The sequence below is a fragment of the Pinus tabuliformis genome, chromosome 2_1 (genome assembly GCF_031772625.1).
Source record: "Pinus tabuliformis cultivar Carrire ecotype Pingquan chromosome 2_1, CPIR1, whole genome shotgun sequence".
Taxonomy (NCBI): Eukaryota; Viridiplantae; Streptophyta; class Pinopsida; order Pinales; family Pinaceae; genus Pinus; species Pinus tabuliformis.
The window spans coordinates 784,106,380-784,120,596 of NC_142299.1; positions in this window are offsets into that span (position 1 = coordinate 784,106,380).

Consider the following 14,217-nt stretch of genomic DNA (forward strand, 5'->3'; position numbering starts at 1 on the left):
TTCAGCACTATGAGTTTTCATTTTCACATGCAATTTGAATTACAGGTTGTTGAATTAGTCTTTTTCATGAGCATAGATAGGACTAGTTTATGGTTGAATTGCTTTCGGTTGTTTAGTTAGATTAGCAGGTTGATAATACATTGGAGCTCCAGCAAAAAAAAGGTTGAGGAAGTCTCCACTGCCATCTCCGTTTGGAGATTGGAGTGCAGCCTATACCAGCCACAAAAACACGCAGTTCTTCACTTCATACATGCTGCAACATAGTCTCGTTATGATAGATCTTTCCACATGATTCACACCTGCACACACGCCTTCATCACAGCTTCATGCACATTCTCCTTCGCGTTTTGGATTGCTGTTCATTGAATTTATACGCACAGGTAGTTTAGGTTGATGCATTTTCGGTTTGGTGACAGTCATAAGCATTTGTTTCACTTACACTGCTCTCTCTCGTTCCATTACCTCATTCTCCATCTTGATCACGCATGCAAACACATCGTTGACCCCTGCTCCGCTCTGTTATCTCCCAAAGTCTTTCACTCCTCACATAGTCTCGTTCTCTAGCCCTTTCGTTGACCTAGTCCTCTATCTTCCAACCTACTCCCTACACTCACTCCCTATCCTATTCTTCCACTTCTGAGCCATCACTAGCCTTATTCCTACCTTACACATCTCCCCCTACCATTCCATCACTCCTCCATCACTTCAAACACTCACGGCAGGTCATCCGGTAGCAATTTGTAGACATCCTGTAGAAATCTCTGCGTATCCTGTAGGATCCCCTGCAGACATCCTGTAGGAGGCCACTCACTCTGTTGCTGAGCATCTGAATGCGAGGAACCTCTGTGGATGGATGCTAAGGATCCCTAGGGACCTCTCCTAGCCTCCCCAACCTGTCCCACGCTTTCCTTCCTTCTCCATCCCATCTGCACAACCAAACCCTAGTTAGCACAAAATCACAATCATTCCATCCACTTAAAGGAAAAATACAAAAACATGTCTTTTATGATGCAAGTAGCTTAGATCCATGCATTTCCACTTATTAGAGGTAACAACAGCATTGGTAGAGGTTTCATTCACATTCTTTGCATTGTAGAGGTTAGACTAGTTAAATTAGGGTTTCCTAGGTTTACATGCTTTGATTTGCTTTCAGTCCATTTTGTCAAGTAGAGTAGTTTTCCTTTGAGAATAGCTTTCGTCCATCAATTAGCAAGCTTCTTCTGAGAGCCTATAGAAGTTGGCTTGAGCCCTAGCGGACTTGTGCCAGCTGACCAAGTGACAGCTGCGACAAGAGCTAGTACTTGTGCATATAGCACCGTCGCTTCCAAGTTTGTACGAACTACCGGGTTGATAAAATGAGAGACAGGAAGCCCCAGGAGTTGTAGCATTATTGCTACAATACTGGAGCTCACCACCTTTTTGGCGCCGTTGCCGGGGAAGCGTCAGAGTATTAGTAATTGTTGCTCTTCTTCTACTTTCGTACTCTTACTTCTGCTCAGTAGTTTATTTCATTTCCATTCTGCAAAAGTAGCTTAGTATTTCTTGCTTTCCTAGCTTAGTATTTCCTGCTTTCATAGATTAGCATTTCCTGCTTTCCTAGATTAATATTTCCTGCTTTCCTAGATTAATATTTCCTGCTTTCCTAGATTAATATTTCTTGCTTTCCTAGATTAGCTTTCCAATTCCGCAAATTTCATTTGAGCAATATAGTTAGTTGTAGATCACTCTGTTTCAGTTTTGCAGGTACCAAAGAAAAAGCAAAAGCACTCAAAAAAAAAGAAAAAAGAAAAGTCCTTTCCATTTCATGCCTCGTAGGAACCGAGATAGATCAGGCAAATTCCTACCAAACACCCCCACCACATCACTGAGTCACCCTTCTCTCTTCTTTGGTGACAGTGACCCAGAGGAACCTATAGGTGAACATCCTGAGATATACCAAGACCCTATAGAAGAAGAAGAGTTAGAGACCACTCCATCTGAAGCCATGGCTGATAATAGAAGAGAAGATGAGAGAATAGAAGGAGCTTTCCCCATCCGAGAGACCAATGGAGAGATGAAAATGAAGAACATTAGCCCCTCCGCCTTGCCTCACTTCCATGGACTGACCACTGAGGATCCTGATACCTTCTTGTTTGAGTTTGCTGTCCTTTGTAGAACCTATGACTATACTGAAGATGAGCAAAAGCTGAAGCTTTTCCCTTCCACTCTTAAGGATGCAGCACTACGCTGGTTCATGGGATTACCTGGGAATAGCATCGCTACTTGGGCTCAGATGCAGCAAGCCTTCAATACCAAGTATCGGGATTACTGCAGGTCTAAGGAAACCAAGGGAGAGATCTTTCGGATGACCATGGGGAGTGATGAGTCTTTAGAGGATTATGAGGAGAGGTTCCAACTTAGCTATAAGCGGGCCAGGTGCACACTTGACCCTGAATCCCTCAAGTTGGTTCTACTCCGAGGAGTCCCTGAAGATCTCTTAGACACCCTTCACATGTTAGCTGGGGGGGACATTTACCAACTGCCTTATGAGAACATCAAGACTGTGTTTAGAAATCATTCCAGGGCAGCTAGGAAACGAGGTAGAGGAAATCTCCTCTCCACTGGTGTCCCTTTCTCCAAACATGAGTTTACAAACCAATTAGAAGATCTTAAGAGCGAGGTGAGACAGACCATTGCCATGCAGTTGGACACATTCAGGATCCAGCAGAAGAAAGAAGAAGCTGAGAGAGCCTTGGCTGTCTTCTGTCCTAGGTGCACTAGAAGACACCCTAAGAACGAATGCCCATTGCATTAGGTTGAAGTGTGTTTCGTTTGTGAGGAGGACCACCCAACAAATCAGTGTCCAACCTTACCTGGGTTTAAAGCCATGTACCAAGGGACCGAAGCTCCCACAGAGCCTCTCTATTACCTCAACCAAAGGAGGCCACAAGGATCTAGACCTTATCAGCAGGGGATGCAAGGGGCATCTCAAGCTTATTACAACCCCAACCAGTCAACTCCTATGCCTTCCTGGGGTCCCCCTGCTCATCCTTCCTGGTCCATGCCTCCTCCATGGTCTTATCCACCTCAGTACCCCACTCAACCTACTTCTCATCCATATCACTCACATACCCAGCCACAGCGTCAATGGAATGCACCTCAGTCGGGGTGGAGGCCTCAGTACAACACTCCACCCGCCATTCTGCCTCCACCTCCAGTTCAACCACAACCATTACCTCTTGCTCCTCCAAGGCAACCTCAAATGCCTGCTCAACCGAACCCGAACCCCAACAATAGACAGGCCCAGCAGGTATACACTGGGGAAACCTCATGCCCTACCTATGCTGTGGAGATCCAGGAGATCAATCTTAGATCTAGAAAGACTCTTCCAGATCGCCAGCCTCCTCCCCCAGAGGATGAGGAAGACCATCAGGAGAGTGAACCAAAGCCTATTCCACCCTTTCCTGAGAGACTAACAGCCACCACACAACCTAACCCAGAAGAAGATGAGCTTTTGGGTGAGCTCAAGCAGTTGTGTGTAAAAATCCCACTTCTCCAAGCCATCAAGGATGTGCCAATATATAACAAGCTGGTTAAGGAGAAGTGTTTCAAACACCCAGGCAGACGGAAGAAAGATGCCTCAACTATCAATGTCATAGGACAACTGTCTGACCTTATGCTAGGACAAGTCATCTGCCCAAAGTACCTAGATCCTGGAAGTCCTGTAGTAGATGTTCACATCAATGGCACCATTATCCCCCACACCTTGATTGATCTGGGGGCGGCCATCAATGTGATGACCAGGGATACCATGCTTAAACTCAATCTTCAGGGTTCCTTGAGAAAGACCTCGACAGTACTGCAATTAGCAGATCGCTCCACCGTGACTCCCGAAGGGATTGTGGAGGATGTCATGGTCTCCATTGATTCTTGGGAATACCCTGCAGACTTCCTGGTTCTGCAACCAAAGGCCAAGCTTACTGGATATCCTCTCATTTTGGGAAGGCCTTGGTTAGCTACTGCAGATGCTTACATAAGTTGTCGGGCAGGAAACATGACCATCAAAAATGGTCCCATGTCCAAGCAGCTAGTCCTATACCCTCCTGCCCAACCTTCTTTAGAGCATGATTTACCACGCTGGTTGGAAGAAGGAGAAGAAGACGAGGTGTACTCAGCACCTCTGTGCACCTTAGATACCACTAGGAAAGACCCCCTAACCGAGGATGACTTGATCGAGACCTTGATCCAGGATCCACCTGCCAGTGCACTACCCTTAGAGGAATTGGTGGAGGATGCCCAAGCTAGCACCTTAGTGGATCTTTGTACAACCAACCCTGTCACTCCCAGAGTTAAGAATGTGGAGTTCGTCCCTGAGAAAGCATTGAAGATCAGCTCCTCTTTATCTCCTTCCCAGGAAAAGGAGCTGTGTAGTCTGTTGGCCAACCACCTAGATGCTTTTGCTTGGAGCTATAAGGAAATGAAAGGGGTCCATCCTTCGGTCTGTACCCATCATATATACATCAAAGAGGATTGTAAACCGGTTAGGCAACCTCAGAGGAGAATGAATCCAGCTCTTAAGGACATTGTCAAGGAAGAATTGCAGAAACTATTGGATGCCGGATTCATCTACCCCATCTCAGATAGTGAATGGGTGTCCCCTCTAGTGTTGGTTCCCAAGAAGAATGGGAAGTGGAGAATCTGTGTGGATTACCGGGAGCTGAACAAAGCTACCAAGAAAGACCATTTCCCTCTACCTTTCATAGATCAAGTGTTGGATGGACTGGCAGGAAAGAAGTTCTTCTCTTTCCTGGATGGGTTTAGCGGGTACAATCAAATCCAAATCAGCCCGGAAGACCAAGATAAGACCACCTTCACTTGTCCTTGGGGTACCTTTGCCTACCGAGTCCTTCCCTTTGGGCTATGCAATGCTCCTGCTACTTTTCAGAGAGCTATCTTGAGCATCTTCTCGGAGTTGGTCCATGATGCAGTGGAAATATACATGGATGACTTTACTCCTTATGGGGCCAACTTCCAGGAAGCATTGTCCAACCTTGGGAAAGTCCTAACCAAATGCACCGAGATGAACTTGTCCCTTAGTCCTGAAAAATGTGAATTCCTAATGACTGAGGGGACCGTGCTAGGCCATACCATTTCTTCCCAAGGATTGCAGGTGGATCCTAACAAAATTGCTCTCATCAAGAGGGTTCCACCTCCTCAAAAAGTAAGGGATGTCCGGAGTTTCTTGGGATTAGCAGGATACTACCGGAGATTCATTAAAGATTTCAGCAAGCTAGCCTCGCCATTGTTTGGTCTGTTGGCAAAAGATGTCGAGTTTAAGTGGACTGACAATTGTCAGAAGAGTTTGAATGAGTTAAAGGACAAGTTGGTGTCAGCACCAATCTTGAGAGGTCCAAACTGGGCCCTACCTTTCCAAATCCAAACTGATGCTTCGAACAAAGCCATAGGTGCAGCTTTAGGACAAGTTGAGCAGAAACTTCCATATGCCATTTACTTTGTTAGCAAAAACTTGTCCAAAGCTGAGCTGAATTACACTGTAACCGAGAAGGAATTCTTGGCTGTGGTCCATGCATTAAACAAGTTCCGACATTATATTACTGGTTACCAGACCTTTGTACATACTGACCATGCTGCTATTAGATATTTGATGAATAAACCTGATGTGAATGCTCGTATTATTAGATGGTTACCTTTATTGCAGCAGTTTGATCTAACCATTGTTGATAAACCAGGTAGAGAAAATGTTGTTGCTGACTTCTTGTCTAGATTGGATTTGTCTGCAGATGAAGATGGGACGGTGGATGACCAGATGCCTGATGAGCATCTGTTTGCTATCTCAGTACTCTCTCCATGGTTTGCTGATATAGCAAACTACCTTGTTTCGGCTCAGTTCCCTCCGCACCTATCTTCAAAAGAGAAGAGCAGAATCATCAGAAAAAGTGCCTCATTTACTTGGATTGGGGGCAACCTGTTCAAGCTTGGCCCCGATCAGATCTTAAGGCGTTGTGTAAGGGAGGAGGAAGTCTTTGATATCCTCCTCACTTGTCATGATGGGCCTTGTGGAGGGCATTTTGCAGCAAAGAGAACTGCCTTCAAGATCCTGCAGGCAGGCTACTATTGGCTCACACTTCATCAAGATGTCAGAAGATATGTCAGTCAGTGTGACCAATGCCAAAGAATGGGGAAACCGACCCAAAGGGATGAGATGCCTCTCCAACCTCAAGTGACTCTTGAGCCATTTGAGAAGTGGGGCATGGACTTTGTGGGTCCAATCAATCCCTCTTCGAGGCAAAGATCCTACATCATTGTGTGTACTGACTATTTGACAAAGTGGGCAGAGACCAAAGCAATCAAAGCAGCAACAGAAGAGAAAGTGGCCGAGTTCCTAAGAGAGAACATCTTCTACAAGTTTGGCTACCCAAGAGAGCTGGTGACTGATCAAGGGAGCCAGTTCACATCCAACTTGGTTGAAGATCTCCTAGCTCATCACAAGATCAAGCATAGGACTTCCACTCCCTATCATCCTCAAGCAAATGGGCAGGTGGAAGTCACCAATAGAGCATTAGAGGGGATCTTGACCAAAGTGGTGAGCAGCAGCAGAAAAGATTGGGCAGATCGCCTGGTTGAGGCCACATGGGCTTACAACACCACTTGGAAGACCACCACCGGCTTCACACCTTATGAGCTGGTCTATGGGAAGAAAGCTTTGCTGTCCATTGAGTTTGAGTACAACACCTTGAGGATGGCAGCTCAGCTGGATCTAGATCTCAGCCATGCACAACAAGAAAGGCTACTGCAGCTGAATGGACTGGATGAGCACCGCATGCAGGCCCTCCTTCACTCAGAAGTGGTCCAACTTCAGAGAAAGGTGTGGCATGACCAACATCTCCATGACAAGCAATTTCAGCCGGGAGATTGGGCTTTGTTGTATGATTCCAGATACAAAGATTTCAAGGGGAAGTTGAGAACCAGATGGCTAGGACCATATACAGTGGAGAAATGCCATGACAATGGATCTGTCCTCATTCGAACCATTGATGAGGAAGCCATTCCCATGCTTGTCAATGGGCATCGATTGAAGATCTACAGGAGACCTCTCTCAAGACAAGAGTTTATCAAAACTATGGAGAAATCTGTATTGGTCATAGAGAAGGGTTCTGCCTCTGCCTCTGGCACACCCTGAAAGAAGATCTGAAAAAAAAAAAAAAAAAGAAAAAAAGAAAAAAAAGAAAAAAGAAAAAAGAAATAAAGATCCTTGGGTGAAAACCTCTCCGAGGCGCCCAAGGCAGGTAGTAGGGGTGAAAACCTCATTGAGGCGCTCCTATTGCTTTTGTAAAAAAAAAAAAAAAAAAAAAAAAAAAAGGGAAAAAGTTGAAAAAGATCCTTGAGTGAAAACCTCTCTAAGGCGCTCAGGGCAGATGGCACGGGTGAAAACCTCCTTGAGGTGCCCCTGCTATCTTTCAAAAAAAAGGAAAAAAGAAAAAAACAAAAGAAAAAACAAGATCCATAAGTTATTTGCATGCAGATTGCAGGTGTTCTATGGAGGAGAGGAAGCCTCTCAACTCAAGGTCAAAGGTCCTTATCATGCAGCCAGGACACCTCACCAGCACCTCCTCCAAGAATGCTTATGTTCTTCAAGGTATATGCACTTTCATTATAGATTGAGTCTCCTAGAGGAAGACACAAATTTTCTACAGGAAGACACAAATTTTCTACAGGAAGGTGCGAGTTTCTACAGGAAGGTGCCAGTTTCTACAGCAAGAGCTGCCTGTCTACAGGAAACTTCCTGTAGAGGCTCAGAACGGGCCAGAATGCATTTCATGAGCAGATCTGATGACTACGGGTTGGTGTGGACGCATGCAAGCCTCTTTTGGGCCCATGCACGACGCTGTTACCTTGCTCCACCATCCTCGTCAACATGCATCCAAGTCCCCTGCACCAGCAAAACAGATCAATGAGTTCTTGCGAAAAAAGGCATTTTCAAAGATAAACAAGCGCGGAGATCTTACACCACAGGCATCAGAAGCTCCGGAAGCGGGATTGAAAGACCAGATCCTCCGCCGTGCAGCATACACCCAAGGAAGAAGAACTGGTACGAGACACCCGCGGGAATCCTGTAACAGTTCAACCTGCTGGAGTGGATACCGTTCACAACACCGCCATTTCCAAGGTAATGCGAGTGCATGCAACCACAGCATTCCCTCCATCGTCAGCAACCTGTAACCATGAGCCTCCGGGTCTGTGCGAGTGCGCATGCAGCAGGTAGATCCGCTCACCATCATCGAAAAACTGGAAAAATCGTGTGCAGCCACGCAGGTAAGCGTCTAACCCCTTCCTTCCATCAAATCGCATGAATATTACTTTGATTTGTTTGCATGGCGTAAAGGTGAATGGTTGAGCAGCCGTATGGCCAAGTAGACTGGCCACGTCGGCGAGTTATGGTATAGTTGAATGTTCGGGTGGCGGCCACAAAAAAATCAGCAGCACGCACGTGAGAATCCGTGGGAATGAGTTCAGCAGAAAAAGGCGGCGGCAGATCTGTGGGAATGAATGCGGCAGCAAGTGAATACGCCGGTGAGTGGTTGATGACGTCGCTCAATGGTCCGGTGGGGGATGAGCTGTCCCCCGCGCCACGGATCGCGCCGATTCAAAATCTAATCGGCTAGATTTTGACATGCATTCAATCAACCACCACTTCGAACTCGAGTGGCTATTCCGATCGTCTCTGCACCTTGATACGCCGAGCTGTTGGCTACCAGAACACCGGTGAAGCGCACCTCAACCGCGGTCCAATTGCAGTCCTCCCAGAAATTTGCGCACTGCTCCTACAGGAACACAGTTCTACAGGAACGCAGTCTACAGGAACGCAGTCTTCTACAGGAACGCGGGTGTTCATGTAAAAAAAGGTGGCCGAGTAACGAGGTAACCCTGGACTTCTCATGCAAATGGTCATGTAAGGTGGTAGAATTGTCAGTTACTGTTTGGGTATAGAGAAAGTGGTGAAATTGCTGTCTGTAGACTTATACTGTCATTCTACAGGATTGTTGAAGTAGTTAGACTGTGTTGTAAAATTTTGTGGATTATACGCATTGTTCTGCACTCTGTCACCGAAACTTCACACTCCTCCACCATCACCACCTCCGGTTAAGAAAATTGTGCATCATGCCGGGTGGATTTATCAGGCGAGAACCCACAGATTCAAAAAAATTGAGGAGAAATCAGGCCGTGGTAGATCTTTTTACACGAGCACAGTGGATGTCTTTTTGTGATAAGTTGCAAGGGTACGATGAGGAAGTGGCCGAGGAATTCTTGCAGGCCTTGAGGCCAAAATCCAAGGTGCTAGCCACAGTCAATTTCAGAGGCCTAAGCTTCAAGATCACCCTGGAGTCTATCAGCAGAATCACTGAGCTTCCTATGGGTCTCCCGTGGGATAAAGAAGAACGAAAGCTAAGCCAGCAAGCCAAGAAAGAGTTCTTCCCACCTAAAGAATCATTCACAGAGGACAAAAATGGGGTGAGAAGGACAAGCCTGTTGCCACCATGGAACGAAGTCAGTTTGCAAATCATGAAATATATTACCTGTGAGGGTCGTTACAGCATTGTGTATGCATATCACTTCCGGCTGCTCAGTGAACTAAGACACCGGATTGATCTTCCTGCAGAACAGAGATTGAGCATTCCTTACTTTCTACTACAGTCCTTGACGGAGTGCGCTACAAAGCTCAAGGACGTCATTCAGATCAGGTAGCCCACCATGGGCTAATCAAGCTTCTTGTGGAGGATGCTCTCCACTCATATAAGGTCCCCCTCGCATGGGAATCATTTAGGAATTTAACAAGAGAAGGGGACATAAAAATGTTGCTTGAAGAAACGGGGTCCTCTAGCAGTGCGGAAGAAGAGCCAGTAGCCAAGAATAAGAAAGGGAAAAGCCAAAAGATCCCGACTCCAACACAGAAGAAAGAACGAAAGGAGAAGGAGGAGGGAAAGGATGACAGAGCAAAAGAGGACACCCCCATCCTGTCAGCAAGGGAAAAGAGGTTGAAAAGTAGGGCAGTCAAAACCGAGGTGGTCCCTGCCAGCCCAAGCACCTCGTCAGCTCCTGCAGTCAAAGCCAAAAGCAAAATCCATACAGCCAAGCAAGAAAAGGTGGTGAGAGTTGCATCTGCAGGAACGCAAAAACAGGCTTCTACAGGAAGCCCGGAAGCAACACCTACAGGAAAACAAAAGCAGGCTTCTACAGGAAGCCCAAGAACTACGCCTACAGGAAAGCAGACGAAGGCTTCTACAGGAAGCCCAAAAACAGAGAAGGGGTCTTCTACAGGAAGCCCACAGCTCGTAAAGAAAGGGTCTTCTACAGGAGGGCCGAAAGTGGATAAAGAGGGGTCTTCTACAGGAAGCCTGAAAATAGAAAGGGAAGGGCCTTCCACAAGGAGCACCGAGAAAGTAAAAAGCAAGGGAGAGAAAGTTGATCCTCTCGAGAAGGAGGCGGCAGCTGCGTTGGCCGCCCTCATTACACCGACGAAACCAACAAAAAAGAGGGAGAGGGAGATCCCTCTACCTTCCGAAACCAGGAGAAGTCAGAGGATGAAAACAGACATGTCGCAGCCTCCTCCCAGCAGCCAAACCACTTTAGGGAGTGGTCCTACTTCACCCAGTAAGAAAACTCCCTCTAAGACACCGGCCACCCCCGAGAAAGGAAGCCCGAAGGTCACCTCCTGGACACGAAAGATAGGCCAATCGCCTTCCGAAGCCCGGCTCAAAGAAACAGGAAAGAGGGAAGAAGTTCCACCCTCGTCACCACCAGGGGCAGAGAAGGCAGGGCCATCAAAAGCGGAAAAGAAAGAGCCTGTTCCGGTCTCGAGTCCTCGGCCAAGGACAAGGAGCAGGAGCAAGGTTGCTCAAGGATGAGCAAATGGTTCAGCTGGGGGGTGATGATGAGCCCCAATTTTGGTACAATTTGGGCTCATTTTGGCCTATTCTACTTGCTCAAACCATTCATATTTTATTGCTTATGCATGCATTTCTTAGTTTGTTCGTGTTGTTTGTACGAAGAAGGGTAGACATATTATCTACGTGACTAATGCATGATGCTTTCAGGTTTTTTGCATTTAAAGGGAGAAAAGACACGAAAAAGGAGACAAGGGGACAATGAGGTGGCACTGCTGGTTTTTAGGAGAGGATGTCCACAGTCTTGGGGACCTTCCTCGTGATTCCCACCGTAGCTCCGAGCTCCAACCAATCTCCCCACCGAGCATAGAGCACCGAGCATAGAGGCAGCCAACTGTTCTACAGGAACAGCAGTCATAACTGTTCTACAGGATCACCAAGTTAAACTTCAGTTGGACAGCCGAGTTCCTAAAATCAAGGAGACCTGTTGGATGATCGTTTTTGCATAAGTATAGAGGCCGTAGCCTTTGATAGGTTGTTGAAACTTTCGCATTACTATTGTAATTTTTGAGCACATCTCGGTGTTAGTTCTTGTTGTAAGCCAGTTTTGGCATAACATCAGATTATGAATAAAGAAGGCAGATTTTGATCTAGCTCTGAGTTTTCTTAAGGAGACTATAGCTCTCAGGTTAGGGCCCAACCTGAGAGCCATAGATCCCCTCTGCTGTAGTGTTGTTTGCATTTCGTTTCAGCACTCTGAGTTTTCATTTTCACATGCAATTTGAATTACAGGTTGTTGAATTAGTCTTTTTCATGAGCATAGATAGGACTAGTTTAGGGTTGAATTGCTTTCGGTTGTTTAGTTAGATTAGCAGGTTGATAATACATTGGAGCTCCAGCAAAAAAAAAGGTTGAGGAAGTCTCCACTGCCATCTCCGTTTGGAGATTGGAGTGCAGCCTATACCAGCCACAAAAACACGCAGTTCTTCACTTCATACATGCTGCAACATAGTCTCGTTATGATAGATCTTTCCACATGATTCACACCTGCACACACGCCTTCATCACAGCTTCATGCACATTCTCCTTCGCGTTTTGGATTGCTGTTCATTGAATTTATACGCACAGGTAGTTTAGGTTGATGCATTTTCGGTTTGGTGACAGTCATAAGCATTTGTTTCACTTACACTGCTCTCTCTCGTTCCATTACCTCATTCTCCATCTTGATCACGCATGCAAACACATCGTTGACCCCTGCTCCGCTCTGTTATCTCCCAAAGTCTTTCACTCCTCACATAGTCTCGTTCTCTAGCCCTTTCGTTGACCTAGTCCTCTATCTTCCAACCTACTCCCTACACTCACTCCCTATCCTATTCTTCCACTTCTGAGCCATCACCAGCCTTATTCCTACCTTACACATCTCCCCCTACCATTCCATCACTCCTCCATCACTTCAAACACTCACGGCAGGTCATTCGGTAGCAATTTGTAGACATCCTGTAGAAATCTCTGCGTATCCTGTAGGATCCCCTGCAGACATCCTGTAGGAGGCCACTCACTCGGTTGCTGAGCATCTGAATGCGAGGAACCTCTGTGGATGGATGCTAAGGATCCCTAGGGACCTCTCCTAGCCTCCCCAACCTGTCCCACACTTTCCTTCCTTCTCCGTCCCATCTGCACAACCAAACCCTAGTTAGCACAAAATCACAATCATTCCATCCACTTAAAGGAAAAATACAAAAACATGTCTTTTATGATGCAAGTAGCTTAGATCCATGCATTTCCACTTATTATAGGTAACAGCAGCATTGGTAGAGGTTTCATTCACATTCTTTGCATTGTAGAGGTTAGACTAGTTAAATTAGGGTTTCCTAGGTTTACATGCTTTGATTTGCTTTCAGTCCATTTTGTCAAGTAGAGTAGTTTTCCTTTGAGAATAGCTTTCATCCATCAATTAGCAAGCTTCTTCTGAGAGCCTATAGAAGTTGGCTTGAGCCCTAGCGGACTTGTGCCAGCTGACCAAGTGACAGCTGCGACAAGAGCTAGTACTTGTGCATATAGCACCGTCGCTTCCAAGTTTGTACGAACTACCGGGTTGATAAAATGAGAGACAGGAAGCCCCAGGAGTTGTAGCATTATTGCTACAATACTGGAGCTCACCAAAAAGCCATCCCCAAGTGGAGCCACTGTTAGCCTCCTATACCAATAGGTTTCATTTTTCATGATTGGCAAGGGAAATTCCAAATATGTTCTACTTTGATGATGCAAAGATCCCATATTTCTGTGGAAGAACATGTCTGTACATAGTTTGGATAGTGTCCTACTTCTGGATGGGTGATCCAACAGCCTAATCTGGATCATGCCATGTTTAAATTGATGTTGTAGAATAGAGAAAGAGAATCTGTCCAAACTGTCTAATCTTGGCAGATTAGTAGATTAGGTAGAGAATGAAGGTTCCCAACTGCTTAATCTGGGACCTTGGAAGTGATAAGGGTAGTTGTAGATAGAAACTCAAAAGGAAAAGAAAAGAAAAATAAAAAGAGCAATTGAGGGTCTGCAAGTCTAAGTGCACCCTCCCTGAAGTAACAAAAAATGCTAGGTACTAAGCTGGGTAGGTAGCCAGAAGTTGCAGAAGCCTGATTCTATTCAGTTTTGGCCTTGATCAAGAAGGCACATATTAGCACTTGCAGAGGTATCCATGCAGCAGTTTGATGATAAAATATGGAAGCATGTCTAACTTCCCCTGTTTTCCCCAGAGATTCTCTTTCTAACATCCCCTTGAGGACTTTAGGATCTCCCTAAATAGTCCTCCTTGCATTTCTCCTTTGAAAAATTCATGACAAATTGTGACCTTCTTCTCTGAAAAGAAGCCACATTTCTTGTGTAAAATCATTCCTCACCCTCATCTGCTTCTAAATCTAAGTTTACTCCTTGAACTTAGCTCTCTATTTCTCTTCCACATCTCAAAATTCATATTAACTTCTAAACTTACTATATAGCTCCCTAAGTTCTCCCATTCCCTATTATTATAGCATTATTGTGCAAAAAATCCCAGAAATATATATATTTCCCCCCTTGGGCAATCTAGCCATATATCCCAAAGTTTGGAAGTGGGAGAAAGTCGGAGTCCCATGGAATATCTGTTCATACTTTATTTTTGGGAATTGAACCAACACCCGGTTGATTTAATAACCCTAAGCGCACCTTATAAATGGATATATCATTTACCATTTATCCCCGAAAACCTCAGAAAACCCACAATTTCATTTATCCAAAGTTTTGTCCCGGCGCAATTTTCCAAAAATAACAATTGTTTATTATACGGGCCCCGCCG